An 11414-nucleotide genomic window follows, 5' to 3' on the forward strand; every position below is an offset into this window, starting at 1 on the left:
GGAAGCTCTGTGCCCCTCCCCACTTACCTTGTCCTGTGCATCTCTTTCATTGGCTGTTCCTGAGATGGAGCCATTACATTGAGCCAGTAATAGAAAATAAGGTGGCCAGATGTGCTGGCTCATGCCCATAATCCCAGCACTTTGGGAGGCAGAGGTGGGCGGAATCACTTGAGCCTAGGAATTTGAGACCAGCCTGGGCAACATAAGAGGACCCCATCTATACAAAAAATAAAAGAAATTAGCCAAATGTGGTGGTGGGAACCCTGTAATTCCAGCTACTTGAGAGGCTGCAGCAGGAGAATCACTTGAGCCCTGGAGGTTGAGGCTTCAATGAGCTATGATTGCACCACTGCACACCAGCCTGGACAACAGAGCGTGGCCCTCTTAAAAAGAAAAGAAAAAAACCTGTTTTTCTAAGTTCTGTGGGTTGTTCTAGTAAATAACTAAACTCAAGAAGAGGGTCATGGGAAACCCTGATTTCTAACTGGTTGGTCAAAATATAGGTGACAACCTAGGAATTGCAACTGGCATCTGAAGTGAGGGTGGTCTTGTGGGACTGAGCCCCTAACCTGTGGGTTCTGCGCTAACTCTAGGTAGTGTCAGAATGGAATTGTGGGATACGCAGTTGGTATCCAGAGAGTTGGAGAACTGGTGTAGAAACTCTGCACACACATTTGGTCAGAAGTCTGTGAGTAGAGAGAAACATGTTGCGGGAAGTCAGGGACCCGAAACGGAGGGACCGGTGGAAGCCACGGCAGAAGAACATAAATTGTGAAGATTTCATGGACATTTATTAGTTCCCCAAATTAATACTTCTATAATTTCTTGGGCCTGTCTTTACTGCAATCTCTGAACATAAATTGTGAGGATTTCATGGACACTTATCACTTCCCTAATCAATACCCTTGTGATTTCCTATGCCTGTCTTTACTTTAATCTCTTAATCTGGTCATCTTCGTAAGCTGAGGATGAATGTCCCCGCAGGACCCTGTGATAATTGCGTTAACTGCACAAGTTGTTTAAACAGTATGAAACCTGGGCACCTTGAAAAAAGAACAGGATAACAGCAATTTCAGGGAACGAGGGAGATAACCTTAAATTCTGGCTGCCTGTGGGCCGGGTGGAACAGAGCCATATTTCTCTTCTTTCAAAAGCAAATAGGAGAAATATTGTTGAATTATTTTTCTCAGCAAAGAACACCCCTGTGAAAGAGAATGCATCCCTAAGGGGAGGCCTCTGAAATGGCCGCTTTGGGGACAGCTGTCTTTTATACTCGTAGGTAAGGGATGAAATAAGCCCTGGGCTCACGTGGCACTCCCAGGCTTATCAGGACAAGGAAATTCCCACCTAATAAATTTTGGTCAGATGGGTTGTCTGGTCTCAAACCCTTTCTCCTGATAAGGTATTATTAATGACAATGCGTGCTCGAAACCTCATTAGCAATTTTAATTTCGCCCCGGTCCTGTGGTCCTGTGATCCTGCCCTGCCTCCATTTGCCTTGTGATATTTTATTACCTTGTGAAGCATGTGATCTCTGTGACCCACACCCTATTCGTACACTCCCTCCCCTTTTAAAAATCACTAATAAAAACTTGTTGGTTTTGCGGCTTGCGGGGCATCACAGAACCTGCCGACATGTGATGTCTCTCCTGGACACCCAGCTTTAAAATTTCTCTCTTTTGTACTCTTTCCCTTTATTTCTCAGACCGGCCAACACTCAGGGAAAACAGAAAAGAACCTACATGAAATATTGGGGTGAATTTCCCCCAATATCACACGCGCTCTTCTCTCACCTGTCTACCTGCTTAACTGCATAGGAGAGGCAATGCATGGTGCTCATGAACAAGGCAAGCATTGAAGTCAGACCAGACTAACATTTGACTCAGCCTTAATATTCAGGTGAGCTTGGGCAAATCGCTCATTAACCCCAAATCTTCATCATTTTGTGCATATAATGGGGATAACTGTGGCACCCACCTGTTTTTGTGAGAATCAATGAAATATTTTGCTTGATGTTATTGCGATCATGATACTATCTGACAAGGGCAGTGATGCACGATAACATCAAAAAATTAGAAACTGTAATGAGGTCTCTTGGGCAAAATTCCATACAAGCAAATTACTGTCTCTACAAAGCATTTCTGCCACACTTAATTCACCATTCCCTGAACAAAATGTGCCATCTTCATTGTTCAGGTCTGTATAGTGCTGGTTTCCCTGCCTGGGCAGCTCACTCCATCCCATCCCAGCCCAATCCCCATCCCTCCACCTCCCCCTTCCCTCCCCACTCTCATACAACTCTTCCTTATCTTACAGGACTTGGCTTCAATGTCACCTTAACTGGAAGCTTCTCTCCCTCTCCAGAAGAGCTTCCCATTGCACTTGATGCATGCACTATTATTTGATCATTTTTGAGTTACAGTCCAAGTCTTTTTTGTACCTGAATAACATGTTGCCCAGTCAGTTTCTCTTCCTGGATTCAGAAGTCTTTCACGGTAGGTCCAGCTAGAAGTGACAAAAAGACATTTTAAAAAAAAAAAAAGAGGGATGACAGAGACAGACATCAGCACTTAAAAGTTTTAAACGATATGTGAAAAACAAAATTTAAGTGCTTCAAGGAGAAATGTAGGAGGGAGGGTGTTACTGGGAAATATGATAGAAGGTTAATTTTTATTTTATTTTATTTTTAGAGAAAGGGTCTTGCTCTATCGCCTAGGCTGGACTGCAGTGGTGCAATCACAGTTAACCACAGCCTCAACCTCCAGGACTTGAGCAATATTCCCATCTAATTCTTATTTTGTTTAAGAAATGCAGTCTTGCTCTTAGCAAAGCTAAAGTGCAATGGTGTGATCATAGCTTACTGCAGCCTCAACCTTCTAGACCCAAGTGATCCTCCAGTCTTGGCCTCCCCAGTATCTGGGACTACAGGTGTGCACTGCAACATGTAGCTCAGATTTTTTTTTTTTTTTTTAGTAGAGACAAAGTATCACTATGTTGACCAGGTTGGTGGTGATCTCCTACACTCAGGCAGTTCTCTCACCTCAGCCTTCCAAAATGCCAGGATTACAGGTGTGAGCTGCCACACCTGGCTGAGGGGGTTAATTTTTAATTATATAAAGAGCTCAAAGCAAATATTAGAAGGAGCATAAATGCCTCCAGCAGTTGACTGGTACTGGTAAATTGTGATACATCCATACAATAAAATATTATGCAACCATGAAAAGGATTAATATAGATCAATAGGTATTGGCACAAATGTCCACGAAATATGAAAATATGAAGTGATGTTCAATCACCATGTATGTATCTTGAAGGATATGGCCCATTTTCTTAATTGCAATTATTTCCTGAGATAAGATTGTGGGTCTCAAGACTGAAGGACATTTTTCACTTATTTAAAAGTATTTATTATTTTTATAATTTAATAAAAGATTAAACAGATCATTGAATTAGTAAAAGACAAAGTAACTCTATAAATAAATGGAAAAGACACAGATACCCCAGGCATGGTGGCTCATGCTTATAATACCAGTACTTTGGGAGGGGGTGGTGGGGGGATTGCATGAGGCCAGGAGTTCCAGACCAGCCTAAGAAACAAAGCAAGACCTCGTCTCTAGTAAAAATAAAAATAATTGGCCAGGCATAGTGGCATGTGTCTATAGTCCCAACTACTGAGGTGGAAGGATCACCTGAGCCTAGGAGGTCAAGGCTGCAGTGAGTTGAGACTGTGCCACTACACTGAAGCCTAGGAGACAGAGTGAGACTTCATCTCAAAAAAAAAAAAAAAAAGAAACAATAAAGAAATAAAGCTAATAAGCTAACATAAGGAAAGATAAAATATGTGACAAGTAGGCTGGGTGCATGGCTCACAGCTGTAATCAAGCATTTTGGGAGGCCGAGGCAGGTAGATTACAAGGTCAGGAGTTCGAGACCAGCCTGATCAACATGGTGAAACCACGTTTCTACTAAAAATACAAAAATTAGCCGGCCATGGTCACATGTGCCTGTAATCCCAGCTACTCAGAAGGCTGAGGCAGGAGAATCGCTTGAACCTGGGAAGCACAGGTTGCAGTGAGCCTAGATCACACCACTGCACTCCAGCCTGGTTGACAGAGCGAGACTGCATCTCAAAAAAGAAAAAAGAATGGGTGACAAAGTAATAATATGAGGTCTTTCATTTATCACACAGAAAATAACTTGTTAAATTATAATACCTGTGTGGGCGAAGGTGCAGTGAAATGGCCATTTTCTTGTAGTATTAGTGGTGTTTAAAATGTATATAAGCCTTCCAGCATAAAGCTTGGAAATTTTTTTTAAATCATACAGACAGTGACTCATTATACTGCCTCCTCCAACTCCTGGCCTCAAGCAATCCTCCCACCTCAGCCTCCAAAAGTGCTGGAATTACAGGCTGACAGCCACCATGCCTGAAAGCTTTGCAACTTACATCAAGGGTAATAAGAATGCTCATGCCCTGTGACTCACAGTAATCTCACTTCTGGAAATTTCATCTTTGGATCTAATTCAACCTAAACAAAAGGTCATATGCACAAACACAGTGAAAATCTGGGAGTAATATTTTTCTCTTTTTTTAAAAAAATATGGAATGCTTCACAAATTTGCATGTCATTCTTTCACAGAGGCTGTGCCAATCTCTCTATTGTTCCAACTTAAGTATGTGTGCTACTGAGGCAAGCATGAGTAATTTAAGATAGAGTGCTTACATGAAATAAGGAAGAATTATGGAGAATTAAAAAATCTATGCTATTTATAGGCACCTAGTAACAGCTCAGTAAATATTAGCTGCTACTATTATTATTTTTATGGTAATTTCACTCAATTAAAAACTGTCATTAAAAATTACCATTGTCACGGAACATAGTATCTCCTACTGTATAATTGTAAAAATAGATACAATTTGTCCCTTGGTATATGGGGGGATTAGTTCCAGCTCTCCCATTTCTGTGTATACCAAAATCCACGCACACTCAAGTTTTCGAAGTCAGTCCTGTGGAATCCACATATAACACAAATGGGAAAATTAGTGAGGTGTGGTGACAAGCACCTGTAGTCCCAGCTACTTGTGAGGCTGAGGCAGGAGGATTGCTTGAGCCCAGGAGGTTGAGGCTGCAGTGAGCCGTAATTGCACCACTGCACTCCAGTCTGGGCAATAGAGTGAGACAGAAGGTTGACTTTTTAATAGAATTTTTCTGTTCACTTGAACATATGGTCAGGATTGTGGCATATGAAAATTCTTCATAAAATAACTATCTAATCCAATTAATGCTGGAATTGGGAACAGCAGAAGTGTCATCTCAGAGCTACTCACAATGAAAGGTGATGTCTGGGGCTCAGGTGTGTTGACGTCCCCATGCCTGGACTATGGGTGCTGAGTGGGATTTACTTGTCCATCCATTTTCTATATTCCAGCACTGGGAAACTAGGGTTTATCCACCTTGATAAGATGTCATTTAAATTCCACTTCGCAAGAACCACAAATGGAAGAAAGGCCATGAAACCGCAGGACAGTACTTGTTCTCAAGGGAATCTTCAGCTTAGGTGGCTCTGTAAGAGAGAAACTACATTGTTGAAAAATCATCGCAGGTCGGGTGAGGTGGCTCATACCTATAATCCCAGCCCACTGGGAGACTAAGGCAGGAGGATTCTGTGAGGCCAGGAGTTCAAGACCAGCCTGAGCAACACAGTGAAACCTCATCTCTACAAAAAATTAGAAAATGAACTGGGTGCGGCAAAACATTTGTATAGTCCCAGCTACTCTGGAGGCTGAAATAGGAGGATCGCTTGAGCCCAGGAAGTGGAAGCTGCAGTGAGCTCTGATCTCACCACTGCACACCAGCCTGGGTGACAGAGTGAGACCCTGTCTCAAGACAGACACACACACACACACACACACACACACACACACACACACACACACACACTCTCAGTCTGTCCAGCCTTGACTAATCAAAAGGGCCTTCTGGTTACAGAAGAGGTATGCTCTTTTGTAGGACAGGGAGAGACCAGCAAGCTTGTTCACAGACTTTTCCTCATCCTCTGCTTAGTTTTCCATGAACCCTCACAGTGGAAATGGAGTCTTTGGGAAAATGACCTAAATCTTTGGGTTACCAGGGGAGAAATATGCCTCCTATGTCAATTAATAAATGGAACATCTGCCTTAAAATCCAGGGAGTTCTGCTAGAATGAATCACTCCCTAAGACCCTGACCTATGCATGGAACATGAAAAACTGAAGTTTAACTGGGCGCGGTGGATCACGCCTGTAACCCCAGCACTTTGGGAGGCTGAGGCGGGCGGATCACCTGAGGTCAAAAGTTCTAGATCAGCCTGGCCAACATGGTGAAACCCCGTCTCTACTAAAAATACAAAAATTAGTTGGGCATGGTGGTGGACACCTGTAATCCCAGCTACTCGGGAGGCTGAGGCAGGAAAATCACTTGAACCCGGAAGGCGGAGGTTGCAGTTACTTCTAGAAGAATTTCCATTAGCCCTTTGAAATCCTTCAATATTCATGAAGGCCAAAGAGTTTTCACCTAATTTAATCTGATGGGTATGTGACCAGAGTCTTTCTAGGGAATAGAGACTCCCAAACAGTTCAGCTGGGAAGTGAGGAGAGAATTTATTACTCAAAATCAAAGGGAAATGAAAAGAGGCCAACATAGAATGTCATTATTCTTTCTTGGCGGGGAATGGATCCCAGAGTCATTCTGTGACCTTTACATGACCTCCTTATTAGCATCTAAAAGCTTCCAGTGTAGGATGCAGCCAGCTAGGTTCTCTTCTAATGTAATAATATTTGCTTCAGCAAATCTTATGCATAGCCATCTCCAGGCTCCAGAAACAATAGGCTATAAATTACTGGATCTCCCATTTGATACAATGAAGTATAAGCACAGTCCTGAATGACTCTTCTACATACTACTCTGGGTGGCTTGAAGTGAATTTGTTACAAGAACTGGAGCGAGTGCAAAGCAGAGCTAGATCTAGGATTAATGTGCTTGGGCCCAGCTCCTCACTACTCACCTATGAGTCTAGTTCCAGAACCCAAGTAGAGGGTGGGGAAACAAGGCTCCTGACTTTTTTTTCCCTAATATCTGCATCTTTTTCACATTTCTTATCTCCTTGCAAAGAAACTAAACAGGCTCAACTGAAATAACTAAATGATTAAACCCTATACAGAGAATCTCCAAAGACTGACAAAATATCATTCAAGACTGTTACACAGACATCCTTGAGGATGACTTGATGTACCAGTGATCTATAATATTTGGGATCATTCCAAATTCCCATCAAGGATCTGCCTATATCAACAAAGGAGCCAAGGACCAACCATTCAAATGGGCCCTGCTGCCAAGTCTTTTTTTTTTTTTTTTTTTTACAATGCCATCTCTTCATATTGTTCCATTTAACAAAACTGCAGCCCTTCACCTATCCTTAAGTCCCTTGGCCAATGGTACAGAGCCAGAGTATGCTACTCCCTAGCAGGAAATCAACAGGATGACCTACTAAACACCATTCAGAAGATGCTAAGACCCATGAATTGCAACAGGAAAGAAAAGACAGAGAATTAGTCAGACAGGTACATGCTGTGCCAAAAATGCACTACAGCCCCCACCCAATTCTGCCTAATCCTAGCTGGGCTGACAACAACCTGATGAGACAGGCCTATAAGATCTCAAACTAAAACAGAAACTCCTGAACTGGGTTCTTTCAAACCCAGGAAGCAGCAGTAAATCTTTAAAGAACAGATAAGTTCTTAAGGTGAGGGAGAGTTTCAGATAAATGGAATGCTGGTAGAACACAGGGCCCAAAGGAGCAAAAGTTAACCTAAGCCCAGGTAGAACCTTGTTTACTAGAGTATTAGGCATGGGTTGGGGCAATTATTCTAACCAGAGAAACTGGCTTCAGTGAGGGCAAGTTGGCAATCCAAGGTATAGCATGCATAGGACTGGCAAAATTCAGGGTGACTGAAGCAAAAGCTTCAGAACCAGAAAGACCACATCTGGGGGTAGAGCACAAAACTCTCAAGAGATGAATCTTTGTAAGAGTGTGGCAGAACTATATAGCAGTTTTAGGAGATCTGTTGGTGCCCAGCAAGAGCTCCAAATGGGCTATATGCAGGGATGCAGGCTGTAGTCTCAGGAGAGGAGGTTCACAAAAGTCATTCAGTCCAAGACCTCAAACTGTGTTCTCTACTAAAAGGAATCAAGGTTCCCTAGAGAAATGTCTGACTCCATGCATGGTGCAGTATACTGATCCTGGAACATCTTTTTTGCCAGAAAGCAAGGAAGCCATCAAAGTCCAACAGGATCACGTCAGAAAGACATGAAAGTCAACTTGAAGAGATAATTATTAACCTAGATGAGACAATGTAAGCATCCAAAACAATAAAGACTGCAATGGCCTGAAATACATCAAATGCAAACAATAATCTATGAGTTCATAATGGTATTCAGAAAAAAAACTACTGGTCAGTAGAGGGAAGGTTACTAGGTCACTAACTTACTACTCTGAAAAGTGACTTAAGATGAGAGGTAGGGTGGAGAATTAGCTATTTATTCAGTCTTTCCTGTACAAACAAAAATTTTTAGGGAGACTGAAGCAGACGAAACAAATCTGGAAAAATGGAGGTAACTGCTTAATCTGTGGGTTGGGTGCATGGAGGTTCAACATATTTCTTTTGTGTATATTTGAACCCCCTACAAAAAAAGCACAAGACAGAATGTGAGCCAAGCAGCTTAGGGTTTAGACAAGGCTTCTGCCTACAAGAGACACTAGGACATGAGGGGCAGTTTTAGCCCTGATGGGCTGAGCCAACTGGAGGTATATAGGGAGGTGCTAAATTGCTGAAGTATCATGTTGCCCAGCACTTGATCAAATCCCAGATCCTAGGTCTGCTTGGTAGCATGCTTCCTAGGTAGTGGATCTGAGGCTACCTATAGAACTTCCTTTGCAGTCATAATTTGCTCAGAAACTACAAAAGTGCTTGCTCTTGAAAATGGAGTCTTTGTCCATTTCATGCTTCTATAAAAGAATACCACAGACTGCATAATTTATAAAAAGGAGAAAAGGAAGGAAAGAAAAAAGGAAGGAAGGAGGGAAGGTGGGAAAAAGGGAAAGAAGGAAGGAAGGAAAGGAAGGAAGGGAAAGAAGGAAAGGAAGGAAGGGAAAGAGAAAGAGGAAAGGAGGAAGGGAGGGAAGGAGGGAGGGAAGGAGAGAGGGAGAGAGAGAGGGAGGGATGGGAAGGGAAGAAAAGGGAGGAGAAGGGAAAGAAGGAAGAAAAGGAAAGGAAAGGAATAAATTTTATTTCTTAACAGTTCTGGATGTCAGGAAGTCCAAGGTTGAGGGGCCTGCATCTGGTAAGGGTCTTCTTGCTGCATCATCCCACTACAGAAGGCAGAAGGAAAAGAGAGGGCAAGAAAGCAAGAGGGCAAAAGGGCTGAACTCTGTTTTATAATAAGCCCACTCTGCGATTACTAATCTATTACCACAATAACAACATTAACTCATTCATGAAGGCTATTTTATTAGGCCCCACATCCCAACTGTTGCATTGAGGATTGAGTTTCCAGCACATAAACCTTGGGGGACACATTTAAACCATAGCAGAGCACTTAGGTTAATTCAGCTAAGAGGAGCTGGGAAAATCAAAGGCATGAGAAAGACAGCAAAAGCTAGCAGAGAGAAATGTATAAATTAAGGAAAAAAGTCACAGTGAATCCTGTAGTGCAGGCTACTTTATCAAAAGCACCTAAAAAAGATCTCATTAACTCCCCCAGCTCACCTCCACCCACATCTAAAGAGCCACACACAGCACCACCAAAGGCAGCACAATGAGAACAGCATTCTCCTCAACAGACAAGCTGGGAGTATCTAGACACCTGACCTCAATAGCTCCAGAACAGCCCTAAAACAGTTCCTCCCTAACCACCACTCAAGTCACCAGCTTGGAAAGTATTAAGAAAACCCAAATCCTGACACACCACTATGAAACAACTTAAAACAGCAAAGAACAACCCATTTAAACAGCAATGCCAGCTGCTGGGAAAAAAAAGGAACAATGAGTAGAGGAGAAACAGACGTCTTGGGGTCCATCAAGACCCAGTCTCAGAGCTTCAGCACTTTCAAATGCAGAATCCATACCCCTCTTGGGCCTGTGGAGCTCCACAAGGCATGTCATCCTCAAAGATAAATGAGCAGGCAAGCTGGCTAGAAAACCACTAAGGGTATTATTCTTTAAAGAATCTTTCTAGGGTCAAAGAGGAATGGGTCTTAACTGGCTATGTGAACTCCCCACAGATTCTGAGGATGATGTCAGTATCCCTTTCCAGATGTGTTTAACACTTTGCAGTCACTTGTATTCCTGCCACTGAGTGCCAGTGCTTTGCTAATTTGAACTGATTCCAGCTCGCGCTGACCCCAGCTCCCTGGATGTTACCATTAGCCAAGACTGTCACCCATACTGTACCCTTTCAAAGAGTCCTAAAAAACAGCTCTTCACCTACTCTTCCAAGGCAAGTAAAAATGTCTGCCAAAGAAATGGGGAAAAAAAATTCAGAGAGTGAAAACAATTAATATACTAACAAGAGAGCAAAAAGCAAAGGGGGAGGAGAAACTAGGAAAATCATAGATGGGCTCACACCTATTTCCAAAGCTGGGCCAGTGTCCTTTTGCTCGTGTCTGAATAAGGCACCAATTTTAAGCTGCTAATGAAAAAAAAAAGAAAAAGAGAAAGAAGCAGGCCCAGGCTGGGCGCAATGGCTCATGCCTGTAATCCCAGCACTTTGGGAGGCCGAGGTGGGTGGATCACCCAAGGTCATGAGTTCTAGACCAGTCTGGTCAACTTGGTGAAACACCATCTCTACTAAATATACAAAAAATTAGCCAGGCATGGTGGCGCATGCCTGTAAATCCAGCTACTCAGGAGGCTGAGGCATGAGAATTGCTTGAACCTGGAAGGCAGAGAATGTGGTGACCTGAGATCACGCCATTGCCCTCAAGCCACGGCAATGAGAACAAAATTCAGTAAAAACAAAACAAAACAAAACCACCATGAAATAACTCAGACTTAATTAAATACAACCCTAGTGGTGAATGACTAAAGATGGATTACTCATAACAGAGATAACAGTCCAATAAGAATCCAGGAATCTTACCTTTTAATAACAAAAAAAATCCTTTCCTTAGAAAGTAACATCCTCTCAAGGCCAGGAATTCCATTAGTAGAAAGCCTTCCTAAAAAACAAAATTCCTGGCCAGGCATGGGTTCACGTCTGTAATCTCAGCACTCTGGGAGGCCAAGGCGGGAAGATCACTTGACGTTAGGAGTTCAAGACTGGCCTGGCCAACATGGTGAAACCCCATCTCCACTAAAAAATACAAAAAATAGCCTGG

The 11414-nt window shown here is 42.7% G+C and overlaps 1 non-coding gene across 1 annotated transcript; it reads right to left on the bottom strand.

Moving 5' to 3' along the window:
• Positions 1-4595: 4595 nt before the first annotated feature.
• Positions 4596-4699, bottom strand: LOC129530455 (U6 spliceosomal RNA). The gene has a single exon (XR_008675834.1). It is a non-coding gene; the product is annotated as a U6 spliceosomal RNA (small nuclear RNA).
• Between the last annotated feature and the right edge of the window lie 6715 nt (positions 4700-11414).

The sequence above is a fragment of the Gorilla gorilla genome, chromosome Y (genome assembly GCF_029281585.2).
Source record: "Gorilla gorilla gorilla isolate KB3781 chromosome Y, NHGRI_mGorGor1-v2.1_pri, whole genome shotgun sequence".
Taxonomy (NCBI): Eukaryota; Metazoa; Chordata; class Mammalia; order Primates; family Hominidae; genus Gorilla; species Gorilla gorilla.